Source organism: Lactuca virosa, chromosome 6 (assembly GCF_052849685.1).
Source record: "Lactuca virosa cultivar CGN04683 chromosome 6, Lactuca_virosa_CGN04683_v6, whole genome shotgun sequence".
NCBI classification, from domain to species: Eukaryota; Viridiplantae; Streptophyta; class Magnoliopsida; order Asterales; family Asteraceae; genus Lactuca; species Lactuca virosa.
This window is the reverse complement of record NC_136431.1, coordinates 119,185,571-119,198,730: the sequence shown is the minus strand read 5'-3', so window position 1 is coordinate 119,198,730 and position 13,160 is coordinate 119,185,571. Positions and strand designations below refer to the sequence as shown.

The window sequence follows — 13,160 nt, the reverse complement described above, 5'->3', positions numbered from 1 at the left end:
AGTTTGAATAATATAATTATCTTGGAAGTCAAAACATGTAAAATTGAAACAATAGTAAACGAGTAACATAAGATAGTAACACTTTACTCATAAATAAACAACTTTTATTTAGTCATCAAATGTCAATTACATTTTACAAGTTTCAAAACTATCTAATTATTAAAACTAATATCATCATTCAGCCCAATGCGCCTCGCATGTTGTAAATGCTTAACCCTACTCAGTCCCTTCGTGAGGGGATCTGTTGGGTTCTCATCTGATGATACCCTCTTTGCCATGAGGAGTCCTTCTTCTATTCGATGTCTAATGAAATGGTATTTTCTGTCAATATATCTGGATCTGCCGTGATCCCTTGGTTCCTTAGCTAAGGCAACCGCACTTTCGCTGTCACAGAAAATTTCCATTGGCTCTTTTATAGCTGGTACAACTCCAAGGTCTCCAATGAAGTTCTTTAGCCATATCGCCTCCTTTGCTGCCTCGCTTGCCGCTATATACTCTGATTCGCAAGTTGAATCAACTACCGTCTCCTGCTTGGAACTTTTCCAAGTAATTGCTCTTCCATTTAGGATAAATACCCAGCCTGACTGAGAGCGGAAATTATCCCTATCAGTCTAAAAGCTAGCATCGCTATATCCTACCACTCTCAAGTCATCACTACCACCAAGGGTAAGGACCCAGTCCTTAGTCCTTCGCAGATACTTGAGAATGTTCTTTACCGCAGTCCAGTGAGCCTTGCCAGGGTTCCCTTGATATCTACTGACCATGCTCAAAGCAAAGGCCACATCAGGGCGAGTACAAGTCATAGCATACATGATTGAGCCCACAGTGGAAGCATATGGTACATGACTCATCTCAGCTATCTCAGCCTCTGTACTCGGACTCTGAGTCTTACTCAGTTTGACGTTACTCTGGATCGGTAATTCCCCTTTCTTGGAATCCTGCATACTGAACCTCTTCAGCACCTTATCCAAGTAAGTACTCTGACTAAGTCCAATTAGTCTCTTACTCCTATCTCTCAATATCCTTATCCCTAGGATATAGGCAGCTTCCCCAAGATCCTTCATAGCGAAACACTTCCCAATCCAGGACTTCACCTCCTGCAATGTTGGGATGTCATTTCTTATGAGTAGTATGTCATCCACATACAACACCAAGAAGCTAACTATACTCCCACTAGCCCTAACATATACACATGACTCATCCTCACTCCTCGAAAAGCCAAACTCTTTGACTTTCTCATCAAAGCAAAGATTCCATCTGCAAGGTGCTTGTTTCAATCCATAAATGGATTTCTCAAGCTTACACACTCTATTAGGGTACTTTGCATCGACAAAACCCTCTGGCTGAGCCATGTAAACATCCTCAGCCAACTTTCCATTAAGGAAAGCGGTTTTGACATCCATTTTCCATATTTCATAATCATGAAATGCAGCAATGGCTAGCATAACCCTAATAAACTTAATCTTTGCCACTGGTGAAAAGGTGTCATCATAATCAACTCCCGGAGTTTGAGAAAAGCCCTTTGCAACCAGTCGTGCCTTATAAGTGTGTACATTACCATCCATGTAGGTCTTCTTTTTGAAGATCCACTTGCACCCAACTGTCTTACGACCTGGTACATTGTCAACCAAGTTCCAAACTTGATTGTCATACATGGATTGTATCTCGTTGTCCATAGCCTCTTTCCATTTAGCAGCTCAGGGCCTTCCATGGCTTCCGTGTAGCTGTTAGGTTCATCCAAACTTACCAGTGTACTATCACTGATAAGCGTATCACCTTCCACAGTAATATGGAAACGATAGTAATGCTCTGGTGCATTCCTAACTCTCGTGGAACGCCTTAGAGGTATGGGCTCATCTATCGGATCAACAGGAGTTTCCTCCTCAGGTTGGTCGCTAGTGTTTAAGGTTCCTTCACCACTTGACTCTTGAATTTCTTCAAGGTCAATTTGCCTCCCACTGTCTCCTTGGCTTATGAACTCTCTCTCACAAAAGACTTCTCTTCTAGCTACAAAGACCACATTCTCACTAGGTCTGTAGAAGAGGTAACCAAAGGATCTTTGTGGATAGCCGATGAAAATACACCTCTCACTTCGAGGTTTGAGCTTATCTTGAGACTCACGCCTCACGAATGCCTCGCAACCCCAAATCTTGATGTGGTCCAAATTGGGAATTTTCCCAGTCCACATCTCATGAGGTGTTTTGGCAACCTTTTTAGTAGGGACTGGATTCAGGATATGGGCGGCAGTCTCTAAGGCATACCCCCATAATGAGATTGGTAACGAAGCTCGACTCATCATGGAAGCCACACCATTTAGCTGAGGTGTCCTAGGAGGTTTCAATTGTGAGACAATCCCACATTCCTTAAGATAGTCAAGGAATTCGATACTAAGATACTCTCCTCCCCGATCAGATCGGAGCATCTTAATGTTCATGCCCAGTTGATTCTCCACTTCCTGCTTAAACTCTTTGAATTTCTCAAAGGTTTCTGACTTATGCTTGATTAAATAGATATATCCATATCTACTATCATCATCAGTAAAAGTCACATAATACCGATTAGCATCCCTTGTGGCAGTTTTGCAGGGTCCACACACATTAGTGTGTATGAGGTCCAACAAACCATCACCCCTCTCACAAGAACCAGTGAAGGGTGACTTTGTCATTTTTCCAAGTAAACAAAATTCACAACTATCATCCGATTTTAGATCGAATGATTCCAAAACTCCAGCCTTTTGGAGTTGGCCCATGCGCTTCTTGTTAACATGTCCAAGACGACAATGCCACAAGTATGCTTTGTCTAAGCTATTTGAAGAATCAATACACAACACATTATTTCCTAGATTATCTACAACATTCACAGCTTCATATACACCATCACAAGGTAATGCTTTAAAGTAAAATACATCATTGTAATAAACATTAATAACACCATTATCATTATCAAATGAAAAGGAAAACCTTGTTTGTACAAGCCATGAAAGGAAATAATATTTCTCGCCATTTCAGACGAGTAACAACATTTATTCAAATCTAACATTAATCCATTATTAAGCAATAAAGAATAAACTCCTATCTTGGTAACATGTGATGCTTTCCTATTCCCCATGATTAAGTTTATCTTCCCGTGCTCCACTTTCTCACTTCTTCTTAGGCCCTGCAAATCAGTACAAATGTGAATACCACAACCTGTATCAAGCACCCAAGAGTTAGTATGTAATGAGTTTTTAGACAATATAGTGTAAATACCTGCATGGGTGGGTTTAACTTTCCCATCCTTTACATCCTGCAAGTATTTGGGGCAGCTTCGCTTCCAGTGCCCCTTTTCTTGGCACTAGAAGCATTGTGCTTCCTTTGGGTTTGAAGAAGGAGGAATGGAACCTTTCTTGGTTCCACTTGAAGAGGAGACATCAAGAGACTTTCCCTTGGTACCCTTCGAAGGGGTCTTTCTCTTCTTCCCCTTTCCTTGCCCAATTGCCAAGACAGGAGCAGTAGTAGGAGTAAGAGTAACAGCTGATTTACCTTTAAGGCCACTTTCAGCGGTCCTTAAGAGTCCTTGAAGCTTACTTAGTGTGACTTCCTCCTTGTTCATATGATAAGTCATACGAAACTGATCATAACTTGGAGGTAAGGAATGGAGAATGATGTCAATCGCCATGTCCTCAGGAAAGTCCACATTAAGCTTCAGTAACCGGTCCACGAACCTTTTCATTTTCTACAAGTGACCGGTGAGGGGTTCTTCCTCTTTCATCCTAGTTGTTATCATGGAGGAAATGATTTCATACCTCTCCTGACGAGCACTCTGATGGTACCTATCCATCAGATCCTGGTGCATCTCAAAAGGCTAGAAATCTTCATAGGATTTCTGGAGTTCTGCTGTCATTGTGGCCAGCATGATGCAAGACACCTTAGTGGCATCTTTCTCATGGGTAGTGTACTCAACAATCTCCTCAGGAGTAGCAGTTGACTCATCGATGACCTTAAGCTCCTTATCGAGGACATACTCTTTGCCCTCATAGCGAGTAATCATTATGATGTTCCTAATCCATTCATTGAAATTGGAACCATCAAAAGTGACTTTCCCACACAAGTTCATTAGGGAAAAGGAGCCTGTAGGGTTTGAGCTAGCAGCAGTGTTGGAAGACATCTGAAAAGAAAGAAAGACAAGTTTTATTAGATAAAGAATCCTTAATAAGTCACCCAAATGAAATATTAAGGCTAGGACCCAACAAACTATTTATAGTTGGAAGAGGGATGCCGTAATCCAAGCTATAAAATATTTTAAGGTAGGTAAATGACGATTTACCAATTTCCACCACGAAAATGAAATAGATTATTAAGTTTTTATTGGATTTGAAATTCCTAGATCTTTTGAGATACATTGAACTTTCAATGGCATGTTTGAATCTCGATTGTGCCCTCTCAAGTTTGTGACTGGGATGCCGAGGATCACAAACAAAGTGTGAATAACCATGCAAATTGACTTGGTACCCTTAACTTTTATCACCTAATCGATGTGCCGGTTAACCACACGCGCTCCACCGATCTATGATAAAATTAAGTTACCCTTTGCCACTCTTACTAGTCCTTGTTAGTATGCCGGTTAACCACACGCGCTCCACTAACGACTTGGTAAGGTACAAAGTGTAATTTCATGGGTTAGCACAAATTTCACATTTTCCTAAAGTAACTAAGATTGGGAATTATTAAAGTGTAGTTACTTTATAATTTCATTATACTTTTAATGAGGATTTAAAGTCCTTGTCCTACCCGTTCGGCTAACGACCCTCCACCAGTTAAGGAAGCGGTGGGTGAGAGTGGACACTCATTAAGCTGCCATTTTATAGGCAACAACCTTATACCCCCCTTATAGACCGGCTTCGTGAATGAGGCCTACTAACGGTAAGACTGACTTATTCTTATACATATTTATATATTTAAACTTTTAATACAATAGTAGTATAAGTGTTGTATTTTAAACTTTTAAAATTCTAAGGTTCAATTTGGAAATTAAAGTATTTGGGTGTAAGACTTTACATATTCCAAAACTTGAGGGGAAGTATCGAAACTATTCAAGACCTTTCATTTAATAACTTATGAGTTTAATGGTCCATTAAAATGAAGACTCTTCATTTTATGTAACCTCTTATTCTTTAATGACACTTTTAAAGAAGTGACTTTTGGTTATCCATAACTTGAGGACAAGTTATGGACTCCATCATTAGCCATTAAGATCAAGAATCATCATTACAAGCAAGTTACATATAATTCCTATGATCTTCTAAAACTCATAAGAACATGAACATTCATATCAAAATTTCAAGAATCATATTAACACATATAAAACATGGAATTTTGATATTAGCCATTGTAAATGGATTAGCATATGCATTACACCATCTAAAACAAGTTTTAAAACACCAAAACAGCTTAGGGTAATGTTTCTAGTCCATTTCCACCAGCAAAACTCGAAAATCTGCATTCAGGGGCTCCTACTCGTCGAGTGCAAGATCCTACTCGACGAGTAGGATGAATTGTCACATGGACTCGTCGAGTCCCCCCATGGACTCGGCGAGTTCATGCTGCAGAGTCCAGATTTTTGAGCTTTTTCAACAAGTTTGCATCAAGTATCAAGAAAACAAGCCTAGGCTCTGATACCACTGTTGGGTTTTGAGTATTCTAACACTCCTATGGTGTACATGCAACCCTAGAAACCTTGGATCTATGTTTTCTCTAAATACATGCAAATTTGATTTTCCAAGGTTTACTTCCTATCTAGCATGTTATGGGGAACTTGTAATGCAAAACTCAAGTAGAATAACATACCTTTTAGTAGTTTGGATTCCTTGATGACTTTGTGATCCTAGCACCCCAAATGTGATGCCTCAAATGCTTCACACAACACCACAATTCTTTGAATAACCTTGAGAGAAGTTCACTATACTCAAAAATCGACTAGCCGTCTTTCTTGCTTGTAGTAGTCCGATTTTGCTTGCATGGGGTTCTTTATATAGTTGTGGCACAAGTAGGTTACACCATGTAAACCCTAATTGTCATGGCTTTCCATATTCCATGATCCATGGGTTTGTAACCTCCATGGACTATCCATGGAGCACCTTATGGGTTTTAACCCAGTCCATACAAACCATGGATCATTAGCCCACTATACAAGAATAGATTATTTACACAATCAACCCCATATATTTAATTAGTCTCCTTTTGATCACTTAATTAATTCAAGATTAATTCTTTGATCAATACTAATTAAATAATATTATTAATATATTAGTACTTATAATATATTAATAAACCTTAAGTGTCATTTCTCTCATTTTGGTCTATCCAAGTATTGCAATGCAATGCAACCCAAATGGACCATGCCGGGTCGGGTCAAGTATATACCAAATATAATTATGGACTTAGACACTATATCCAACACGGTTCACATCCCGTTTCTGGAAGAAGTTCCATGAGGAACTAGGCACGAGGCTGCATTTCAGCACAACTTATCATCTGCCGACCGACGGCCAAGTGAGCGGACCATTCAGACTCTCGAGGATATGTTGCGAGCCTGCTTCATTGACTTTGGTGGGAGCTGGGACTCCTACCTACCTCTCGCAGAGTTCTCCTACAACAACCGTTTCCACTCCAGTATTGGTGCCCCACCTTTTGAGCTGTTGTATGGGTGGAGATTTCGTACCCCAGTCTGTTGGAGGGAGGTTGGTCATAGGGTCATGGGACGGACCGAGGTGGTTCTGCAGAGTATAGAGATGATTCAGCAGATCAGGCAGAGATTGCAGACTACTCAGAGTCGGCGGAAGAGTTATACCAATCTGTGCCGATCTGAGTTGGAGTTTCAGTTCGGTGACATGGTGTTGCTGAAGGTCTCACCTTGGAAGGGTGTGATTCGCTTCAGGAAGAGGGGGAAGTTGGGCCCTCGATACATTGGACCATTCCGGATTATCGTCAGGGTTGGCAAGGTTGCGTATAGATTGGATCTTCTGGAGGAGCTCTGTCCGATTCATAGCACTTTCCACGTTTCGCAGTTGCGAAAGTGCGTTTTGGATGATGATGCAGTAGTACCATTGGATGACATTCAGGTGGATGAGTGCCTGAACTATGCTGGGAGGCCGGTGGCTGTTCTTGGAAAAGAAGGTAAAGGTTCTATGTAACAAGGAGGTACCTTTGGTAAAGGTACAGTGGCAGCATTGGAGGGGATCTGAGTGGATCAGGGAGCTGAAGGATGCGATGCGAGAGCATTATCCGAATTTGTTCCCTGCATCAGGCTTCGAGGACGAAACCTAGTTCAAGTAGGGGAAAGTTGTAATTTCCCCGATTCCCAGGTATGAGAAATTTATTATAAAAGGCAATTTTTCCTTGAAAATCGTCAAGTTGATGGCCTCAACTCGACGTGTTGAAAGCCTTTGGCTCGCGGATATTTTTGGACCAACTCGACGAGTTGGAGAAGAAAACTCGACGAGTTGGTGGCTGTATATGATACCCTAATTTTTAGGGTGTTGCACCCTATTTAAAGGCCTTAAGTCCCGCTGTTGGCCTCCCTAATCGCTTCCTCTGTCTAGAAACCATAGTCTCGTGCATTCTCTTCCATTTTCGTGTGTGTGTGAGCTTAAAGAGTGTTTTCTTGGTGTTTTTTTTGAAGAAGCTTGAAGCTTGAAGTGGTTTGTGCGGAAAAGAGGTTATAGTTCTAGAATCTTCTCTCCTGTTGCAGTGATTTGGACGTATAAAGTCGACACCTTGCTTATCTATAGTTTAGATCTCATTCCTTGAAAGTATATTGCCTTATTGGCCTATTTTTGGGTTTGTTCTTGGTTTGAGCATGTCATGAAGTTATAACTTAAGATCTGGACGTTTTGTGGCCTCCTTGGACTTAAAGTTGCAAGCGTTGTTGAGTTTTAGGCCTCTTTCATGCTTTAGGTCCCTTATTAACCCTTCTTGGAGTGTTTTAGCATTCTAGTGCCATGCATATATGTAAAGTTAGCAACTTTACGTGGTTTTCCAGCTCTTGGGTATCAGATCTGCATTCTTGAGCATTAGAAGGGATGAAAAAGGACTGAATGAGTTAAGCTGGGAAAACTCGACGAATTTTCCTGACAACTCGACGAGTTGGCTCGGGTTTTCCTGTTTTTCTGGATGTTATAGGAACTCGACGAGTTGTCCTGATAACTCGGCGATTTGGCTCGGTTTTTCTCGTTTTTTTGGATGGTGTAGGAACTCGACGAGTTGTCCTGATAACTCGGTGAGTTGGCTCGGGTTTTTCCCGTTTCTCTAAGTACTATAGTAACTCGACGAGTTGGTATTTGCACTCAACGAGTTGGGTCAACATGGACAATTGACCTTGACCGTTGACTTTGACTTTGAACATGGTTGACCAAGTTTGAATTTTGTGGGTATTTTGGGAATTTTAAGGTCTTGATGGGTTGGTCATGATGGTTGTAGGCCTTGAGTCGGGAGTTCAGATTCGAAGTTAGATCTTATCAGTTCAGCTGCTTGTGAGGTGAGTCTTCCTCACTATACTTCCGGGTCGAAGGCACCAAGGCCGACCCATTGGTTTGATAACCTGATATTGCTGATATGATGAATATGTTATAATTATGCATGCTAGTCTTGTGTTGCTAGTCTGGTAGATCTGTAGGACTACCTGTGAATTGCCTGCTTATCTGTTTATGATATTATTTGTTATATGTCGACATATTGAAGGGGTTGGGTTGAGGTTGTACTGCTTTGTGTTGTAACCAACAAACCTTGGAGTATGCCAGATATGAGCTGAGCGTCAGGGAGGGCATGCAAGACTTATACTGAGGACTCATGAGCATTCCAGATACGAGCTGAGGGTCGGGCCGAGCATGCCAGACTCGTACTGAGGGCTTAGCTGTATTCAGTCTGTTGACTGACCAGGCCGAGGAGCAATCCAGACATAAGTTGTGGGCATGTGAGGCAATCGAGACTTATATTGTGGGCTCAAGGTTAATCCAGTCTGTAAAGCTGTGGACCCATTGCATACTGTATTATATTGTGTTATTTGTTATGTATTGGTATTTTGAGGGAAACTCACTAAACTTTAGGCTTACAGTTGTTGGATTATGTTTCAGGTACTTCTGAGTATCGCGGGAAGGCGAAGGTGTGATCGTGCACCTCCTCATGTTTTTATTTCACGACTTTGGGATTTCTCTGATATGGATCTTATTTTGGAAACATTTTGTAAACAATGATAATTTTGAATGTTTTTAAAAGTTAAAATTTTTCATGAATTCTATAAGTGTTACACATTCGAATTTCCAAGCAAGTCCAATAATGTCACCACTTGGTTCATAGCAACCATATTTGACATCAAAAGGCATAAGAGAATCTGAATCCTTCAGACAATGACCAAATAATTCCAACATACATCTACAAACCCACAACCACAAGCAATCCCATCACAAATAATCATACAATATAGAACCAGAGTTGATTAAAACAATACAATTCAACAGATCACCCATGATTACAACTGAGACAACATGATCATAAATAAAACAAACTGAAGACACAAGCGAATGTTGCATCTGACCGAACTAAAGAAAGCTGATAACTAAAACCCCGACCCTTGGGACTCCAGCTATCCCATGCCATCCATCCGGTAACTGCTAAGGTAAAAGTATTGGATCCAAAACAATCCAATCTACTCTCAGAGGACAATCAAATTTAACATGGCTTGGTTGACTACGAATAAAACACCATGGACTCTCTAGTGGTCCACCTAATCGCATCTAAAACATTTAGAAATTGATATACGAGAAATACCCCAATAAGCCAAACCACACCCGCCGCAAAACACGTGAGTCTCTCGATCTCCTGATCGAATGCAGTCACCTTGACACCATCAATTGAAATATGAGCTTAAAAGCTTTGATCTTCTTATAAGGTGATATGTTCCTCTAACGTGTTCCTATCATACCATATTTTCATATCACATTATCATTTTAACATAAAATTAAGACAAATAACATTCATCTTGTCTAGCAAGAAAATACATTAAGTTTAATTCCCATAATAGGTTATAAGTGAATTACCATATTTGTAAGGGAAATTGATAATCTAACCCATCTAAAAAATTATTTTAATAATAACAATAAACAACTTATTTTGAAAAGTGATCGTAATCTCCGGAATATTGCATTCTAGAGAAACAATATTCATTTTGAAGATTCGATTCTGAAATATGTCTTCGTACATTCATGACCGACAAAGTCAATTCTGAGTACGATAATCAATCTCGTACATAAATGTGGCATGCTCAAGGTTCTAAAAAGCTCAATGTGGCTCCAAGGCTTGTACTCGACACCACGCTTTAACAAAATGTCGTCTTCAGTCATATATGTATATAAAAATGTATAATAGTATATATATATATATATATATATATATATATATATATATATATATATATATATATATATAGTTAGGTTAATGTGAGACGGCCTAATTTTGTGAGACCGTGAGACGCAATCCTAGCCACTCATTTGGTATATAAAAAAACATTTTTAAAATGCAAAATAATTGAAAATTTTCGAATTTTTTTTCAAATATTATTTTCGGAATTTATATTTTCCAAAAAAAAAAAAATACCAAAAAAATAAATAAATAAATAAATAAAAAATACATTTTTGTACATATTTTAGTAGAATATTAGAATATTCTACATATCTGACAAATCTAGTAGAATATTCTAACATTCTAAAATAATTTTTAGATTTGGTCTCACGGTCTCACAAAATTAGCATGGTCTCAAATGAACTTGAACGTGTATATATATATATATATATATATATATATATATATATATATATATATATATATATATATATATATATATATACAACACTGTCGCGTTAAGTCATGCCTTACAAAAGACGTGACAAACCACGACTCGTAAAAGCTTAAGCCTTGACATTGCAGACAAATCACTTCCTAATGTTATTTAGAAAACCTTGGACATTGCGAAATAACGGAAACGCATTTCAGACACACATTATGGATTCCAAAAAGCAACATTTTTCATCCCCTATATATAAATGGTATCCCATGGAGTTAGTTACTTACTTTAGATTATCCATAATTATCTATTATAACTGCTTCAAGATGAGTTTCTTAGGCAGTGAGTACGAAGAAAACTTTACCGGCCTGTCTTTTTACTTACACAACATTCGGCAAACCAACCCTCATAGTTATTCCGGAGTGTCATTCCGGACCATCATTCTGGAATTGATCTTTTGTATTCCGGACTTCGTTCTTCGTATCCAGGAGTGATACTACCATTCGGGAATCACTTGTAATGGTTAATCACATTTCAAAGTATTTATATGGTTCTTATATTTCTAAAACTAAAAAAATTCAATAATTAGATATTCCGGACATGATCTATGCCAGTCTGGAATACATACAATTGTTTGTAAAGTAAATTGCAAGTAAATTAAAGAGTAGAATTCACCTGGTTTGTTGAATCCTTGGTAGATAAGCTTAAAAAACTGCGTCTGAAATGCCCGTAGCAAGAGCTTGGGTATTTCACTTGGTTGTTTGAGTGTGGACCCCATATATATAACATCGAGCTATAGTAATGAGTTTGACCCGTTTTAGTCTGGTCAGGAATTACTATTCTAGACAAAACGGTTAGTTTTAAAAGTTTTTTTTGGGTATTTTTATCGATAATAAACTAAAATGTGGTTAAATTACTCAATTTCCTTATTTGTAATGTACTCTGGTTGTTTTCAACTTTAAAATGAATGTTATCAACCTCTACGAATGATTAAACAATATCCAGAAAATCAGTATATATTGCCAAGTTCACGAAACAAATGAAATTCATGAGAGTTCGAAAAACCTAAAAATGATGGTTCAAACGATTTGATATAAATTACCTTTGGCGAATTTAATGCTTTTCACGAATAATTCGTGTAATAACTTTTGTCTGAAAAAAACTATTTTGTGAATTCCTGAGGTTGTTTCGCAAATTAAGTGAACATTTTGTAATATACTTTATAAACTTAAACATTCTGTATGTATTCCATTTCTTTTATTATTATAGTGAATGCCTCAATTTTAAAATTGTAGAAGAATTAATTAATTATAGTTAGATAATATTTACATTACAGATAAAACTAAACATTCTGTATGCATATAATACAAAGATTCTTATGAAGTCAATGGCTGGTAACCTTTGCTTAAAGCCTTAAACCATGATATTTTTCGCCGCTAAAATGAGAAATAAGACATAATTAGAATCCCTAGTGGGCTTTCACATTTTTGTTTCTTTTAATCAATTTCCTTAAAATAAATATAGGAATTCCATAAATATATGGTTATGGTATTAAGACAATCTAACAGACGTATATATAAGATTGACATGGTGCAAATGTAGGCTTTGCTTAAAAAATCAGCTTATTACACATGAAGATGACAACACCAATATAATCCAACATGAAACATGGATTCCCCATTTAAGGGCAAGCAAAAGGATGAAATTCTTTTTACCATTTCCGGCATTCAAGATTATGTATTTATAGCATCTCTAGCACACATTGTGATGATTTCACATCCTCTGTTGTAAGGATTTGCAACCCCATTACCATTCCCTTTACAGTTGTAATATGAAGCACCAGGTGTACCACAAGGTATAACATCCCTCCTCAATGTCTCATAACTTATATACCTCCTCCCCATCAGCAACAGCCTCCTACTGGCCTCAGACTCCATCATCATCTCATCTTCTGCTATTGTATCAAGATCATCCTTTATCACTGAATCAGTGTTTAAACTTGAAACCCGAGATGAGATTTTGATCAACAAGATTGATGAAAAAAGTACAAAAAAGAGGACTTTCATTTGGGATTCTTGAGCATTTGGTTTGGAAAGAAATCGTATTATATGTAATTGGAGGGGTCCTTGATGGTGGTGTCGTGGTGCAATAAATGAGGGGGTGATAATTGAGTGAAGGTTATGGCCTCTCACCAACTCATGTGTCCCACATCATTCCATCATAAAAACCTACAATTATTAAGATCTTAGTAATCTTATTTGACAAATTTCAAAAAATACCAAAATATTAACCTTCCTGTCAAAAAAAACACAAAAAATAGCATTTTCAAAACTAACCATCTAGTT

The 13,160-nt window shown here is 38.3% G+C and overlaps 1 long non-coding RNA gene across 1 annotated transcript; it reads right to left on the bottom strand.

Annotated features, from left to right (window-relative positions):
• Window positions 1-9,427: 9,427 nt before the first annotated feature.
• LOC145121050 (uncharacterized) lies at window positions 9,428-12,549 on the bottom strand. The gene is made up of 2 exons (XR_013714475.1): window positions 11,200-12,549; window positions 9,428-9,948 (listed from the first exon to the last, which is right to left on the bottom strand). It is a non-coding gene; the product is annotated as an uncharacterized LOC145121050 (long non-coding RNA).
• Window positions 12,550-13,160: the final 611 nt, after the last annotated feature.